The sequence below is a fragment of the Emydura macquarii genome, unplaced genomic scaffold (assembly GCF_026122565.2).
Source record: "Emydura macquarii macquarii isolate MOO-44397 ecotype Brisbane River unplaced genomic scaffold, CSIRO-AGI_Emac_v2 contig_1230, whole genome shotgun sequence".
Classification (NCBI taxonomy): Eukaryota; Metazoa; Chordata; order Testudines; family Chelidae; genus Emydura; species Emydura macquarii.
In genome coordinates this window covers 7673232-7687237 of record NW_027131367.1, presented here as the reverse complement: position 1 = coordinate 7687237, position 14006 = coordinate 7673232, and the positions used below count along the sequence as shown (strand labels likewise).

General features: G+C 38.0%; 1 protein-coding gene across 1 annotated transcript in view; it reads right to left on the bottom strand.

The window, feature by feature from the left end:
• Nucleotides 1-4419, bottom strand: part of ERN1 (endoplasmic reticulum to nucleus signaling 1) — a 38199-nt gene extending 33780 nt beyond the window's left edge. Inside the window, exon 1 of the mRNA XM_067547366.1 lies at nucleotides 4202-4419. The gene's annotated coding sequence lies outside the window, so the exon portion shown is untranslated. The remainder of the gene's footprint in view (nucleotides 1-4201) is intronic.
• Between the last annotated feature and the right edge of the window lie 9587 nt (nucleotides 4420-14006).

The window sequence follows — 14006 nt, the reverse complement described above, 5'->3', positions numbered from 1 at the left end:
ATATACATCATATCCTTATTTGATAGAAAAGGAAACTTTGGCACAAAGGTGAAGTGCCTTACCCCAGTCTAGACACAGAATCAGTGACTGAGCTGGAAATAAAACACAGCAGTTCACAGCCCTATCCACTCCACCATGCTGCTTCTCATAGCTACAGTGTACAAATAAAGAGTTTCAGACGAATGCAGTGCAAATCTTTTAAAGCCACCAATTTTAATTTAACTTTAAAAAAGTAGATTTGAAAGCTTAGACCCAAAGTAACTAGCAGTTTCAGTGGCTCAATATTTAGGTGCCCATTTTGAGATGCCTTAAAAGAATCGCGTTTTCAGAATGTGCTCAAATGCCCTCTCAAAAATCTGGCCTCAAACATGTCACAGCTGGGCACCCAAAATCACTAGCCACGTCTGAAAATGTAGGCCTTTCCCTACTTCAGTGAAGTCAAAGGAGCATTTTAAAAACCCTATACTTTAGATAAAATATTGAAAATAATTTGGACAAAAAAACTGAAAGACCACATTAAAGAAAAAAATAACCTCCCTGCACTATTCTTACCTTCATCACAACAGCACCATAAGACAAACTGTGAAAAATCAAATTGCTTTTCAATATTACACCATTTAACATTTTTCAAGTTGAAAAATGCAAAAGTAAACAGACCAGTCAATTTCATTTTTGTTTATGGTAAATTTCACTTTCAGGTTCTGATGATATAAATCCAGCGCTATCTTTCTAAAAAAAATAACTGAATTGCTTACACTGGCATTTATTTGCTTTTTAAAATTTAAATTTCAGGGAAATGTTTCTAGGAATATTAAGGTTTATTGGATATTAGTTTCACAAAACAAATTTTGGTATACATTTTAAGGACAAGATTATGAAGCAGCAAGATAGCCATCTAAAGTACTTCTACAGAAAGATCAAGGATCTCACCCATATCTCTGTTCCACAGCAGGATTCCATCTTTTAAAATAACCTGCCCTTCTATTGTTCATTGCTGCTTAATATGCAATACAGATAATCCGGTTTGGCTTTTTATTAACATTCAGTAAGGCACAATTTTTTTTTGCAGGCTTTTATAATGTGTGGTCAGGATACGTGCCAGATCTTTCAGGGCTTGCAATGGGTTATTGGTTCCCAATTATTTTGTTTAGTAAACAAAGGCACAAAAAAAGTAATATGCTCAAGATCACACAGCAAGTCAGTGGCAGAACTAGGAATAGAATGCAGCAGTCGAACAACAGATACTACTCCCTCCTTGTTTTCACAGGTTCTTTGCCCACACCAGAGCTATGTCTAGAGCAGATCCATTTATCCGAATTGATTGAGTGGAAGCAAAGACCCGCTCAATTGACCCAGAAATCGATGCTATAATCCACCTCTGCCAGGTGGAGTAACGCTGTGTCATGGAAGCGCATTTCCCTTTGGCGCAGCGAACTGAAGACACCGTGATAAGTAGGAGTTAGGAAGTCAACAGGAGATACACAAGCTATTCTATGTAGCTTGCGTATCTCCCAAAGTGTAGACATAGGCCAGGTAGAAAAAGTAGGAATGAAAGAAACTGTGTTACATGAGCAGTTGAAACTCTCCATAACTCTGAACATTTTCCCCATGAAGTTATGTGAAATCTATAGTATGTATGCACTACTCTGTCTTTTATGGTGTTAGTTTTTCAGGCTTTTCTTGGAGCATTAACACCATAGTGCAGTTTAATTCCAAACTCTTTTCTTTCTATGGATCATAATCATCATTCATAACTTCAGGACATTCTGGTCTGGCATAACCAGACTTAACTTTCTGGTTTGCCTAAAGAATCAGCAAACAAACAGTACTAACAAAACAGAGAGGCTTATGTTTGTTTCTCATTCCCATGAAGGCAAATTCTTCCTCCCCAACAGGTATATCAGCAGAAGCTGTCAGTTAAACTGTGATATTTATTTTGGAAAGGATTTGCTTAATATCTAACTCACAATATTCATCAGCAAAAATTAAAGAACATTGCAAGAACTTCTCTTGGAAGATATGTGGCTATCAGGCAAACTACATTAGTATTTTTAACCATTGGGATACTCTGTAATTAAAGAGTTAATATTTAAAGGGCTAACTTAAAACAATTGGTTCTTGTTCTCATGCATAAATTACTTTGAAAACAAGAACCAGTGAATTATAGTCAAATCTCTAAGGCAGGTTAATTTTCTGAATATCGTAATTTGTACAATAATACTTTGCAATAATACCTTTCATCTGGAAATCCTAACAGATCACAAAAGATAACTAAGCCTATCACTGCTGTGTAGTAAGTAACCATTTTTAAATGTGCGTTTTGCAAATGAGTAAACAACCACAGAGAGGTGAAGTGATTTTCTCTTGGTCACACAAGTCAGCGGCAAGCCGAGAAGCAGAAGTCAGGAGACCTGTGTCCCAATGCCTTGCTCTAATCACCAGATATCACTTTCTTTCCCGTATTAGTACAGCTGACAATAGTATTTTCTCCTCTGGGCCAAAAGGTTATGGATTTAATTCCATAGCAAAGACTTTAGCTCAAACGCAATACCTGTAATGCAATTTTAGGCGAAGGTGCTGTATTATGTATTAAAGATGCCCATCCTTCAGGTGGAATGTTACGTCAAGGGCCTTTTCTTTAGGAGGCCCATGTCAAGTTAAAGATCTCATGTTGCTTTAAGGAAAAAATAAAAAAGACTCTGGGATATATTAACCAAATATTCTGAGCAACTTTCCCTATCTTGATAATATGGGTTCTAAAGTCCAGGACTCTGCGTTCAAGCAACTGCAGAGTGTATAACGTCTGAATAGCTACAATAGTATTAAGGGTTACTAGTATCTAACAGCTTTGTAAACCACTTTGACGTACTTTAAATAAGACAGAAACTATATAGTATCTTACTTTATTCCACTAGGTATTTTACTTCCAATGATTAATGAACAGCAGGACCTAGTTCTCAGTTAGCAGTCTTTGCTGTGCAAACTGAAAGAAAGCATAGAAATTCCTTACTCCCGCAGGTCAGGTATTCATTCTTCCTACATCTAAAAATGTTGAAGAGCTAATTTACATTTATGCTAGTGTATACTTAAAGCACTAAAACTCATTAAATCAAAACCAAACAGAGGCTTTTTTAAAAAAAGGATGAGCAATTTATTTAATTTGTTCAATCATTCTTTAAAACTGTTTATAACAAATTAAAAAGAAGTTCAAACTTTTGTTGCTGTACACAGTTATCCATCATCATCTGTCAGCATCCAAAGGGCACTGCACGGTTTTAAAAAAAGAAAACAAAACACCATAGTTGAACCTATATAATTAAATAAATGTTCCAGTTCTGAATTATCTATGAACTGCATAAACAAATTGTGCCCATCTAGTTAATTGCACTTAATTACACATCATCCTCATATGCCAGATGTTGCCCAACTGTATGTAGCAGGTTAATTAATAAAAGAAACACTCATGCTGGACACATGTGGTGGTTCATTTAAAGAGACAGCCACTGAACTATACATTTTAAACAATTTGTATGTACGTCTTTTATCCACTTGCTAACTCAGATTCCTGCCTACCCCACTTATCAGAATGGGACAATTATTTCCCATGTCTGACATACGACATTCCCATTAATACCTCAAGAAGGATATTAGCCTTTTTTACAACTGCATCACGTTGCTGACTCATTCAATTTGTGGTCCAATAGAACCCCCAAATCCTTTCCAGCAGTACTGTCACCAACCTGGTTATTCCCCATTTATGTAGCTGTGCATCTGATTTTTCCTTCCTAGCAAATGGCTTCCTTCCAAAAGGAAGAAATAACGTTCTCTTTATATAGCACCTTTTATCCCAAAAAGATCCCAAAGTACTTCACACACAAAAAGATATTCAAACAGAGAGAGAGATCACTTTATCCCACTACTAAAATGCAGTTTTCTCTGGGGTGAAACACAGTAGTTGTTTAACAGCATACAGCAGTTAAAAAGAGGAAGTGAAGATTATTGTAGCCAACTAAACTGCAGGTAGGATTTAGGCAGGCAGAATATAACAAATAGAGTTGGAATCTGGATGTGAATAAAATGGCTCGAGCAGCAAATCTCACTGCAGACTCTACACAAATTAACACCCATCTTTTATACTCACTCTCTCAACACACTTTTCTTATCCCACAAATTCAGTTAGTTCCCCATTCGGCATACTCACTTCCTGTCTTCTTTTGAGAAGTGAATCCAGTATGTATTGTCACTGCAAAAAATAAACTTCTGTGTAAGACACTGCTGTAGGGGCCATTATTAATAACTCTGAGAAACACATTCAGGCTGAACTGATCATGGATCATCAACATCTTCAATAAAGGAAAGAAGAAAGGGTAAAAGCCCTCAACTATCAAAGTCCTTCTCTGCTGAGATTAGGGGAAGAGAGTCTGACTATCTTTGTGGCACAATACAAAATGTGTATTTTTGCACAACCCTTCCCTCAGTAATGAGGCAGAATGGCTGCCCAGCTTCTTGCATGCTGGCCTGAATGCTGCCTTACACAGACTGAGTTCTTCCATTGACCTAGCCATGCTCTCTCAAGGAGATGGATTAAATACGATGGGGGGAAACCCCTTCCATTGTTGCAGCAAGTGTCTATGCCATGGCTCTGCAGCTGTGCTGCTGCAGTGTTTGTAGTGTAGATAAGCCAGGATATCACCCTCTGGACTTTGAGTGTACAGGGTACTCCCTATACGACTTCACAAAAACAATAGCTATACCCTTATATTAGTTACAAAAAAACCACACTAGGGATATTTGGCATGTTTGCTCTGCAGGTTGTATTCAGCTGCTTCAGCCCCTTCCACTGGCTTGCACCATCATTCCCCCAAAAACTTCTAACTATTGAACAGCTGGTGCCATCAGCAGCTTGGGGTTTACAGGTCTGAGTCAGTTCCTTACTTTATTGTGGTTCTTACAGATAAAGGCAACACCCAACAGGAAAAGAAAAAACAAATGAAATGAGATTAAAACCTAATAAATCCATTTTACCACAGTCTCCAAGACTCTAAATGATTAGACTCAGAAACAATACCTGGAGATGCAGCACAATTCCTGAAGAGTCTCCACAGACAAGAGAAGGAATCAAACAATTGAAATGTTCCTCCAGTACTAAGGCTGCAGTATTGTGCATAGGAAGACAAGGACCAACCCAGAAAACACATCTCACCCTTAAGAGTTTTGAAATCTTACAATGAAAAGTACTATAGAAGTGCAAACAATTAGAGAAATTGCTTATTTTCACCACATAACAGCATGGATGGGAAGTAGGAAGGCATCACTATAGCTACGGATAAATCACAGGACTTTCCTTGATGCCTAGATGTCACTGTGATGGGTGAACAATAAATACATATATAAGATTCTGAACAAAGGAGAAATCAGACATTGTACTATGTGGCCTGGCACACCTGCCACTTTACACCTACTGAATTTTCATCTGAGAAAAACTGTCCTTATTGCAGCTTTCAGAGTACAGGAGTTATGCCTGTAAAACCCATTAGTTCTAAACTGTTTAAACAAGGTGCAGTCCCACGAACGACTAATATAAGCGAAGTGCTGCAACACCCATTGTCTGTCTATCTATCAGGTGCAGTGGCTAAACTAGCCTTCAGGAGGCACATCAAAGCCAGACGGTTTCCAAATTTTGGAAAGTCTTTGCCTACAAGGATTGCTTCAAAAAAACATGGCTTGACCAAGGATTTCTGTTGTGTCTTTGCTCTTTACATAACATTAAGAATATGAGGAACCCTCTCACACTCGTCCCTCCTGAGAGTTAGGTTCTGTTAGCTTCCGCAATAGGCAACAGTGAAGCCCACTAGAGAGGGCTCCCAAAAGATTTAAATGGCTACTACCCAATTCCTGTACACTAACATTTCCATGACTTCTGACGACTTTGTGACTCAAAAGCTTGTGTCTCTCACCAACAGAAGTTGGTCCAATAAAAGATATTACCTCACCCACCTTGTGTCTCTAACTTCATCACAACCAATACAAAAATGTCCTAGAAATCACCATGACAAATTATAATTGCAACCATAATAGTGGTGTTTGGAAGGCATGTTTTGTTTTAAAAAACAGTACTTAAGAAGCAGGGAACTGAAATGTTACTTTGTCGTGGACACAGGAATTGTGAACTAAACATGACACCTAGACTGCTCGTTGGCACATCAATAACGCATATTTTCTGTTACTTCTCAGCCATTTTACAAGATCAGTAGTACCTGGAGAGGAATGGAAAGTAGTTAATGTGCAAAGAGTTCTTTCTGCACACTCTGCAAACTGGAGGCATGAAAGTATTTTCTCACTTTTAGCCTTCAGATCATTATGGAGTTTAAAGATAAAGGGGGGGGAGGGGGAGGGGAAGGGAGGAGAAGAGACCATAACTGAAGGAGAGATTCACACAACTTTCTACCACAAACCAGACTCATGTCTGACTGCTGCCTGCGCAGTGTATGACCTAGAAAGTTCTGAAGTATTAATCAGATCAGGAAATTCTAGCAGTAATCTGCACTCTCATCTTAATCTGTGGGTAGTATAACTGGAAGAGGGAGGGAATAATCTCACTCTCACACAGCCAGTTTCTTTGAAGTCCAGGTAGAAACCTGACATCACTTTCTTGTTCAGGGACAGAGATAACCAGGGAATATGTGCCCTCTATACCCACTCTCACCCAAATTTCAATTAATAAGGTGGGTGCTTTAGTCTGCATGGCTGTCAATCTAACCCTGTTCACAAGCACTAAATTAAATAATTAAAATAATAGCGTTGAAGCAGGTTTTCACTCAGAACATGCTTATATTCTAAGTATGTATGGTCTACTAACTTTTACATATTTTCAAATTAAATGAAGAAATGTGCATGAGAGAGTGCTTAGAAGAAACCCATGGCAGCACACACCAGTGAAGTACGTTTTTACTCTGGCTATCAAAATAAATCTCTTCCAATGCAGTTGAGTACAACTAGCTAATCTCCTTCCCTGACATGCCAAACAGTTTGCTGTGCACATGGTCCACTATATTGATAAGAGTCCAAGAAGCAAATGTGTCAGGTTCTTTAATGGACCTTGCTCTTCTACAACATGGCACATAGCACAGACATTGCACAATAGGATGACAGTCACTTTCGGTATTCAGAACTCAAACTGAGACTAATATTTTGATAAAGATAATATTAAACTTGCAAAGCCTACACAGAAAGCTCCTGTACTTTATTTCAGGCTCCAAAGACCAATTTCTGTTCACTTACACCAACTAGGTTGAAATCAACTAGGTTACATAGGTGTAACTGACAGCAGAGTTTGGTCCCATGGGAATCTCTCTCTTCCCTTCAACCAACTGATCCTGTAATAATGATGCTCCTGTTAAGCTTTGTTCTACACTGCTCCAACTGCCTTGTTCCAACCTTCCTTCATTCTCCATGCATCATCTCCAGTTGCTCAAGGACTCTGTTTATAGTAAACCCCTGAAAGGGTGTTTATGTGGTGCTGTCTCTTATGTGCTGCAGCAGCCACTTCAGATATCAAGGGTGCAATCCTGAAGCCTTGAACTGAATCCTGAAGCAGAGTCAATTATTTCATGCTTGATACGCTTGTCAGTGTTCCTTTATTTCTAATGCTCTATTTTTTATTTATTTTTTTTACCTGTTGGCAGGTAAAAAAATCCATAAGCCTATGCAACTCTTTTAATAATTAAAAATCTTTAATTAATTTTAACTATTCAAGGCACAATATTTTTCAGTTAAGCCTTTTAAACTGACAGACCCATTGTGAATTACTGAAGTTTGTGAGTTAGCAAGTAAAAAAGAAACCTGGAATGCTGCATCACTAGGTCTGCTTTATTCACTTTGACAAACAATTGTACAGTCATCTGGAGCAACTGACAGGGGCTCAGTATAAAATAACAGAAATAAGGTGATTTAATAATTTAAATTCCTTCATGGCATATCTGTAAATATGAATAGAATATTGAAAAATTATTAACATGCATACATGCTTAAATCCAATTCATTTTTCATTATCCATGTTGTTTACTTGGATTCTGCACTTCACACTGGACAATGAAAATTGACAAGTCAGTTTCACTTGTGTTTATTCGTCTACTTCAGCACTACCCAAAAGCTGCAGTGTCTGAGTTACAAACCCTGAACAGGTATGTTTATTTTTCCAAAAAAACTATTCAACTGAATTTTTTTTAAATGAACAATGAAATATTTCTATTAGCATGAGGTCTTATAAAAAGCTATTATTTACAAAGCCTAAACCTGAGACAAGCGTGACCTGACGGTGCCCTGAACACCAGACTGCTCCATCACAAAAACACTATCCCAAAAGCTCCAATCCCAAAATAATCCCTACATATAAGGGTCCACTTCTGCAGAATTCATTTCAGCATTGGGACCTACCTAGCTATAATTCAACACAAATTCGTGAAACAGATTCTCATTTCACATTACAATCTTAATCCAAAGAGATGTAATACAACACATTACTAGAGAGATATGGCAAGATGGGGAATCAGCAGGACAAGACGACAGACCAAGAGATACCTGTTTAGTGAATAGCAGAAAAGATGATTATACAGAACATGTGAAAAGCTTGATTTGGGTCCTCTCTTGAAAAACCATTCTCTGTGCAATCAATTATGAATTTTTATCATCAGGGCAGCTCCTTGCTAACCGTGAATTTCCATCCCAGTGGTAAAGTGACAGAAAGAATCTGAATATTAAAGAAACTATATTGTTCCTTTTAGAAGTCTAAACAAGGAGTTGTTTCTTTAAATAAAAACTAAAAAGATGATGAGTTATAATGTTATCTGATATTTTAACTAGAAACCCAAATTTCCAAGCCTTCACCAACTGAAGCTTCAACAAATATTCTTAAGTACTGAATGTTAACCAGGATATAATCGAAGAGGGTTGAATTTTTTAAAAGTGCTTGTTGCCACTAGCATAAAAAAATCTCCTCTTACTTTGAGGGCAATAAATAAAATTTTAGAAATCAATAAAGAAATGAGTCAAAACCAAAATGAATTAAAACAAAGACAAAGTAAAGTTGTGTTACAAATTTTGATGTTTATGTATAAATAGTGCCTACTATTTCTAGTACTTCACTTTTAAGACTATAGAAGTCTGTCTAGAAAATATTGGTTTAATGAAGATCAAATTCTTATGAGAATAGTTTCATCCATTAATTTAGCTTTGTTTAAAGATACTGACCTATATTTCAGAAGCGCTAAGCACCCACATCCCACCGAAGTCAATGGAAGCTGCAGTTTGAAAAAAAATCAGGCCACTAATTCCTTGAGGTTTTAGTTCTGTAACTTAGAAGTATGCCATGTTATCAGAGTGCTTATGACTAGGGGCTCCTCAAGTGCGAGTAAAGAACACAGAAAAGTATTCCAGCTATCCATAACATGTCTCAAACCTTTTGGTGTATTGCAAGAGCTCAGACAGATGCCATGAATTAGCTGTGAGCTAGAAGAGCAGTCTGAATATTGCTACCTGTTACTTCAATAAAAATAGCTTACAGTTTGTTAGTAAGTAAATCACTGCCATGTGTTACAGTCAACGATTTCCATTTTTCTTTTTAAAGAAGAAACCGTTTGAAAGAGATTATAAATGCATTTGCAGTGAATTCAACTTGCAATGTTTGGTGGGATAAAAATACTGACATTTTGCTAGGTTTAAATAAACCTTCACAACTTCTCTGATATAGCCTGGCTTAAAGCACTGACACAAAACAGCGGAAGTATGAACTATTAACGAAGGACCAAATCCTGCATCCCTTGGGCATACAATACTCTCTACTTCAGTGGAATGCAGAATGAGACTGTACATTTCTATTTGGACATATTCTAGCAAAAGTAGAGTCTAAGCCTATTCCCACAGACTTCTATGAGAGCAGCATCAAGCACTGTAGCTACAGTAAAGGCCAGAAATATAACTTGTGCTCCAGGAGACAAGTTCTTTATGCTATCACAGGAGGTGTGGGGAAAGTAAAATATTTCTAAAAGGAGCATCTGCACAATACTGGAAGCATTTAGCATATTCCTCATGCGTCCTAGGATTCACAGCGCAGATTTTGTCAACCAGTGCTCTACTCACATTGCTCAGCTGCAGGCTGAGAGTCACTGTGCATAACAAAACCAAGCCACTAAAATACATTTTGTGAAATGGAGTGAACTGATTTTTGCAGCACTAGTAATTAAGTTAATGCTTAAAGGAAAGCCGACAAAAAGAAAAGCTACCTTGCACTTTCTTTAGAAAATTAAATAAAATATAGCGGTCTTTACGGTCTTAACAAAACATTCTAGCAACTATCTGTCAGTTATTTCTAGAGGCCCTGTCACTGCAGTGTCTAAGCACCAGTGAGTCTTCATAACTGTGTGCGTGCACATGACAAGAACATGCCTGTACCCATCATGCTGTGTCTCTACTCCCAGGAGCAGGCAGGGTACTGAACTATACGTCAATTCCGCACTTACAGGATTCTATCCTTTTTTTAGGTCAAATTCTCAGAGGTGCTGAGCATCATCAATGCCCAGGAAAGCCAATGGACGGAGGCCCCTCTGGGGAAACTGAACTTGTTTAAATATTTACAAAAACACTAGAGCCAGGAAGGGTAGAAGGACATCTGTACACTAAGACAGAGTTGTAAGGTCTAGTCATAGATACATGAGTCTTGTTAGTATTCCTCTAAAGGAATAAAACACAGTAATGAGCTACCAAATGTATCAGCAATTCAAACCATACATACTGATCTTATTCAACATAAACATTAAAATATGTCTTTTTTCATTAACTCTTAACACTGTCTCATCTTAGATTTCATTCATTTTTGGCAACTTAACTAAACACTGGCTGATGACAGAATGTTTCAGAAAACATCAGAGCAAGGCTGGGGTTTTCCCATTTCTAAAACACACTGCATGTGTTGCATCTTACATGTGTTATTAGAGAGCACTGAAATGCAACCCACAGCCCACAAGAGAGGATATACCAGCGTTCTAAACACTCATTTTATCACTATCAAGGAGGTTGTTATTTTTTAGCTGAATAGTCTTCAAAGGGAAACAGGCAGAATTCGGGATGTTCCACTAAAGTACTAATCGCAAGGGTTAAAATAACTAGGTTTCTTTTATATTTTTCTTCCCAGTTCACCCTAATATACTTTCATTCAAATTCCACAACGTTATATTTCAGTGCGCTATAGCACCACTGACTATTTATAGGCAATTCTATTGCACTCTTCGCTATTTTATCTAAAATGTTGCTCCCTCATAATGTCCTTCCATTTACTGCTTGGGCAACTCCAAGAACTGCTCACTGAGTCACTTAAATAATGAGGAAGGACATGTTAAAATACTAAGAAAAATAAATATAAATCTATAATATAAAGAATAGCAAAGTTATACAAAATGACAAAGGCTGGGAAAATAGGGCTGACAAATTTCTCTTGACTGAGAAAAGGGAATGTACAATACAACGTCCCCATTATTTCTTCTTTTTAATTAATATGTTCCTCTGTGTCTGTCCAGTTATTTGGGTGATTTGTGTTTTTTAGACTGTTCCATGTATTTCACATCTTACTTCAATGTTATAGTGATACCAAAAATGATATGCCAGTTGGGTATTTTCATGTGTCTTTATTATCCAAGTGAGCTCTTCTGGTCAGTTACATTATTTATAATCAGGGCCGGGAAGGAGATTGGGATTTGGCTGAGCATCAAAATTGGGAGTGGGAGATGGAGAAGGAAAGGGAGGGGACAGGCAGTCAGTAGAGGCGGGAATGGACCTGGCAGAGCAAGGATACTGGGACTGAGAACCAGTGGGGTGGTGAAAGGAAGGAGTGGAGACATCTGACAAGGAGTCGTGGTGGAAAGGAAGAACTTGGACTGGCTGGTCAAAGAAACGGGGACAAGGAAAGGTTGGGGAAAGAAGATCAAGACTAGCCAAGGAGCCCGGGGAGGGAGATTGGGCCTGGGAGCCAGTGGGAATGGGGAATGTGGGGTGTGACTGGAGGCTAAGGTAGGAGAGAGACAAATTGGATGAGGAGTTAGGATGTGGGGAACTGGGACAAGGAGCTTGGAAAACTTGGAATGGCTGGTCAAGATGACTATGCCTGAGCTTGGGGAAGAGACTGGGAGGGACATTCCAGAGGGGAGAGACTAGGATGGGCAAAAAGATTGGGATTAGATGCTTGAGGAATACAGATTGTAACTGATGAAGAGACTGGGATGAAGAGGCAGGGTAAAGAAGAGACAGGACTGTTAAGAGGCGATAAGGCAGAAGGGGGGTGGACAGAAAAGTCTATGCTTATTAGAGCATGTTTCCCTACAAAGCCTGGAGTAGAACCCAAATTTCCTGAGTCTCATCATTTCTCTGCTGTCAGCAAATACCTGTGAAATCCAAGAGTCTCATCGCCCTCTACTGCAGGTCCATAGAGAAGATAACAACCTACTACTGATATCTGTTAGCTCAAGTGACACAGATCTGTGTAATGGACCTAAAGGTTCTAACTCTCTAATCTCTAACAGGATGACCCATAAGGAAGTTCATGTGATGGAATTTCTGTTTTTTCAACTTCTGAAACAAATGAAATAGGGGTCCTACAGACAGCCATTTCTTCCATTGCATACCCCTGATTCATTCTCAGAACGGGTCCATCCTATGCACTGAAAGAGGCAGGGGTCCTGTGGAAAAAATAGTATATGATTATGTAATTAAAGACTGTATCATAATGTATGTGCACAAGTGTGCTAAATTAAGGTTTCTCAGGCACCCATAATTCTGACATTTCCCTAACTTTTTAGTGCTTGGCTTTGCAACCTTAATAATGTTCTTTTAATGTAATTTTGTGCATGTGTAATATAAATATAAGTTTTACACGTCCAATGGGTGGGAACAACTGTATCTACTAAATGTATTTTTTAAAGTCATCTTTACCTGACAGGATGGAAGTACCATCTCAGAGTCATTACAGAACAACAGATGAAATACAGACAGGGTTTTATATTGATCTATTATGATTTGTTAGTATTAATATGGATGGATATTTAAGTAACTGTAGTTTGTGAATAAAACCAATAAAACCTAACATACATTTAGGGTGGGGTGAAGAGAAGGGGAAGTAGAAGGGAAAATGAGTTTCATTTCAAACACCAGCAATCCTAATTATAACTAAGAGGTGTTCATGTGATCTTGTGGCTAGATCTGTAGACTGGAACTCAAGAGATCTAGGTTCTAATCCCAGCTGTGCCAGTGAATTTGGACAATTGTTCATTGCTTGTGTCTCCTTCTGCAAAGGATAATAATCCTAATAGTGATTAAATATCTTTTCCTAAAAACAAATAAAAGGACATCCCTGGATAAAATCATTCATACCAAGTTTTAGGCTGGAAAGAATTATTAGAGTCAAGTTACAAACTTCTACATACAAAAAGGACTAACATTATGTTAACTATGGTCCCAATCCCACATTGTGATCCTCGTGAGCAAACAAACCACTGTGCTCATACAGTGCCCATTGAATTCAATGGGCTCTGAATAGGCTCAGCCGTCCACCCAGGCAAATCATCATGCAAGATTGAGGCCTACAGCAGTATGAATTTAAATGGAATTTGCTCAAGTAGAGTGTTTGGACCAGGTTTCATTTATAAGCGGGACCCTGCCAGGCCCAAAAATTTGAGTTTGTCTAATGGTAGTGGTATGGTAAGAATTTTACAAAACTTACTATTAATCTTTTTTTCCCCCCAACATTAAAACACAGTGGGGGTTGGGAGACTTTTTACAGTTTTTCCTCTGCAGTGTTCAAAACCCAAATCCAACAGCAATGTGCTAAGCAATGAAACTCACCAGTTTAGATGAACTGTCCAGATTGATTAGAATAAATAAAGTAACCAAATAAATGGAGAGCTGCCCCTTTTTATTTGAAGAAATTATATAATTATACCTAAAATTTAATATAAACTATG